The sequence below is a fragment of the Anneissia japonica genome, unplaced genomic scaffold (assembly GCF_011630105.1).
Source record: "Anneissia japonica isolate Jap-2015-1 unplaced genomic scaffold, ASM1163010v1 scaffold287861_len940595_cov192, whole genome shotgun sequence".
NCBI lineage: Eukaryota > Metazoa > Echinodermata > Crinoidea > Comatulida > Comatulidae > Anneissia > Anneissia japonica.
This window is the reverse complement of record NW_022733264.1, coordinates 625,739-630,260: the sequence shown is the minus strand read 5'-3', so window position 1 is coordinate 630,260 and position 4,522 is coordinate 625,739. Positions and strand designations below refer to the sequence as shown.

At 31.4% G+C, this 4,522-nt stretch overlaps 1 long non-coding RNA gene across 1 annotated transcript in view; it reads right to left on the bottom strand.

The window, feature by feature from the left end:
• Positions 1-1,698: 1,698 nt before the first annotated feature.
• Positions 1,699-4,522, bottom strand: part of LOC117116156 — a 10,448-nt gene continuing 7,624 nt past the window's right edge. Inside the window, exon 4 of the long non-coding RNA XR_004446687.1 lies at positions 1,699-2,179. This is a non-coding gene — a long non-coding RNA (uncharacterized LOC117116156). The remainder of the gene's footprint in view (positions 2,180-4,522) is intronic.

Here is a 4,522-nt window from a genome sequence, read left to right as displayed (position 1 = left end):
GGAACATAAAATGTTATGATCGTACCAAATGGACTAACTGTTGTATGGGAGGGTTGAACCAGTTTTAATGCAGCTTTGGTATTGTAGGGCATTGCAATGGTTCCGATAGATTATTGGTTAAAATGTAAAGAATTAACATTCGCTTTTAATCTTTATTACAATAAACGTGATTGATTCAATCTAACAATCAATTCTATTTTCTGAATTTGCTTTCCTACACCACATGAAATTATGAATGTCATAAAATTTCAAAAAGGTATCTTAATTGAATGAGGTTACTTAAATATGCCTACTATACACGGATGTAAAAATGGAAATATATTTTGAATGCACTTCTCACAATCTCTTTCATTTCAGATCAAATCCACCAATCCATCGAAAAGTGCGAGGTCGATGTACAATCATTGCCACCGGAACACGATGAAGGCCTAATATCAACAGCCAGATTTATGTGGTTTTCTGAAAATTATCGCGCGCTGATATTTATTATGTTTACACCACTGGATCGTCGGAATTTAATTAAATTTGCAAATTATGTTTCTTGTACGTCGAACAAGTTCTCCTCGAACGATATTACATACTAAAATTGCATACGTTGTCATAAAATTTATTTCATACGCATATTAATAAAAACTATATAAAAAATATATTTTATAAAATACTATTATACTATTATATTATTTGTAGTTTATTAATGTGACGTTTATAAATTTCTGATGTACTACATTTCCGAGTATATGTAAGAAATATATGTTTACTAATGTGTAATTTGAAATACATCATTGTGTACTTCCTTTGTCGTAATTGCATTAATATATATTTCATGATATTAATCAGTATATAATCGAAATAAATATATAATAATAACTTCGAATCGAATTTACCACTATCATAGGCTACTATATCTTATAAACACTAATATTGCCAAAAAGCTACACGATACAAACAAATTACGAACATTTTCAGAGCAACGTGCCGTCGAATTGTACAAAACAGGAAATGACGTAGATCCTAGGCAACAATGCATAATCATGAATATTCAGTAACACCTGTTCTAATTAGACTAACAATAAAATCTTTTTGGTCCATTTTGTCAAAATCGACCAAAAAGATTTTATTGTTAGTCTAATTAGAACAGGTGTTACTGAATATTCATGATTATGCATGAGCTTGTTGCCTAGCAACAACGTCACTTCCGGTTTTTTAGAACAAGCTGGTTTTTTAGAGCAAGGCACTATAAAATTTTACAAAACAGGAAATGACGTCGGTTGCTAGGCAACAGCTCATGCATAATCATGAATATTCAGTAACACCTGTGCTCATTAGACTAACAATAAAAACTTTTAGCTCAGTTTTGACAAAATCGACCAAAAAGATTTTATTGTTAGTCTAATGAGCACAGGTGTTACTGAATATTCATGATTATGCATGACTTTTTGCCTAGCGACTACGTCATTTCCGGTTTTATGTTTTGTCGTAAAGGGCGTCCTCGAAATTATTCCATCAAAGCCATATATATGTACGACTCTGGATTTTATTGCTAGATTAACCATGGAGGTATATGTGGTTGAATAGACAAAGTAGTTAATATTGATGATGAGATACTTCTTCACTTTTGGCTAATAATGATATTTATTGCTGGATTTATTAAAGTAAACAGAGACATTAAATAAGAAGAGAAGCAATTCATAGCTCCATTTGATCTTTATTTCCAAGCATTGAAACGCAAGTTGGGATATTCTTATATATTTTGAAAAATATATATTACATGTACATTCGGCAAAAATCAATAAGCCTATGTCTGGTTTTAATCCTCAAAATTGTATATCTTATTATCTTACATATGTCTATATTGTTTAAAACAATAGTACTGGTTATTTTCTCTATTATTTAGATAAATATTACTAGTAATAATACAATAATGTATAGGACTAATAATCATATAAAGCTTATACAAATTAATAAATATTGCTAACATTATATTTGAGATTTTTTGCAGAGGAAAATTTAAAAACAATAAAATTCACACAGTATGTTAATTAATTTCATATCCCGGATTTTTGCAGGCACCTTGATGAGTGATAACATTTAACTATCTATAAATAATTGATAAATTCCGTTTCAATTTCATGATCGAGTTCGGGCATCCTTTCCTGATATTTGTGGATGTGTGTCCTCACTGAAAGAGAAAATATTAAGAAAAGATTTAGAAACAGAAAGAATTATAACTAGCCTCAACAACATAATATATTAGTAAAAATAGTAAGCAACCCAACCTGAACGTTATCGTATTCAGTTATCACATTGTATGTACAATGTTGCTTTTACAATAGAATAATAACTTACACTTCTTATCATATCAGCATTAGCATATTATTAATTATCATAGTATCATCATACCACGGAATGAATGAGGTTTATTAATACATGGCAGGGGAAGATTTAGAGAGGGGCAGGTCGGCCCGGTCCCCTCTTTTGGAAAGTTAAAAAATGAGGGGGGGGGGGGGAAAGAAGTAAGGAATAAGAAATATTTGATCGCCCCCATTTATATTCGGACGTCTAGAAAACCAGCATTTCGCAGGAGAAAATCCCCGGACCCTCTAGGCTGGCGTTGTCTCGATCTGTTTCACTTTTGCCCCTCCCCCTTTCGGACATCTCTGAATCCGCTCCAGCATGGTATTGGGCAGGCCGAGTAGATTGCAATAGCATGAACACATTTTGTTAGCATTTGATTGTCATGGGCAGATAAAATGTATGAAAGTGTACTATTCGATAAAAATAAGTAGGCCGATATAGATTTATATATACATTTGATATAAACATAATAGGCCTACTATAGCAATATCTTCATACAAACAATTTTCATGATTCATTTATTTTGTTATTTCTTTATTTATTTTTATTTATTTTTATTTTTCTGCTAGTTGATTATACATTGCTGCATTGATTGGTTTATTGAGGATTTGGCTTAATTGAACTATTGATTGTAAATGTTTAGATATGTGTATAATGGATTGATTGTTTAAACATTAGATGTTACTGTAAAACCAAATGTTTTTAGTTATTATATGACTTTGTTAATATTGTTTAAGCTTTTAAAATTTGAAGTGGAGTTGAACAGCTTGGCGGTTAAGAGGCTTGCTCCTAATCCCAGGGTTTGGTTTAAATTTCTGTCACAGTAGGATTTTGTTTCTCACAACTAAAATCAACTCCAATCCCAAGGCCTTAATAAGAGACTTGGTTTATAAAATAAAGCATTGTTAAATCCTGTAAGTAGCGAGTGTACTCGCTGTTGGATATAAAGGAAATGAAAAAAGTACAAATTCGGGATAGATGATAAAAATATCAGAAACAAAACAATATTTATATTGGTAAAAAGAGATGGAAAATGTGGATTGTTGGTTACGAAGAAAATGAAGGAACAAATTAAAGTTGGACGACCCCACAAAAGAAAAAAAATATTTCATTATAATATTTTAAGATGTAGGCCTACTGTCTGTCATGGGATGAAACATTTAATTCCATAATTGAATTTATTCATATTTATATTTAAGTAGGCTCAAAGTTATTAACGTACAATCAAAAATCAGAATCGGAATAGTCCTATAAATTAACAAAGAGTTAAATAATACCTTTGCTATATTATTCTTAGAGTCAATTTAAGGATGTTTGTAGTGAAATGCCGACCGCTTCTGAAAGGGGCTGCCTAGAGCTTCAGTCAGGGTTTAAGAATAAAATTAGTGGTGGAGTTCATAAGAAGAGATTTTACGGCTTAGAATCGCCCATGTGCTTTTTTACCACAATATTAGAAATTGGCTATGAAAATTAATTTGTTTGGATCAGCAAATTATTATAATATTTTTAATGATGGCGTCGGACGATGGGGTCGATGATATGATAGCTCGTATAGCTACATGAGCAAGACTAGTTGGTTTTGAATTTGGTAATATAATATTGTTTAGCTATTCACAGTATACGTGTTACTCCTGTAAGCCCACCATACCACGCGTGGCGTATTCTTGCATACATGGCCACATAGAGACAGTGACACTTACCCTGATATGGATCATGTAATATGCAAAATGTTTTTGTCTGTTTTTAAACTGTATCTGCGCTTTATAAATCTTCAATATTATATTATTACTAATATTAAGATTGTCACTTACTGCTCTCTATTTTCGAAGAAAGACAAATAACAGATGTAGCCTGGGCTGTAACTGCCCCTCCCTAAGTTATTCAAAATTATAAAATCATGGAGAAAAAAAGGAATGTTTTTACCTCAACCCTTTCCCCAAGCACCTCAGTCATGGAGGCATGGAAAACTGGACAAGATAATACATAAATCTATGAATACAGTACCAACGATAATAACTGAACGTCAACAAATGTATTGTAACTTTCAAAATCATAATATTATTAAAGCACCACTTTAATTATTATATTTTTAGATATTCTCTTTTTCTTATTATTGCACACATTTCCTTACTGCTTTAAATAGAATATTAGAATATACAAAATCTCT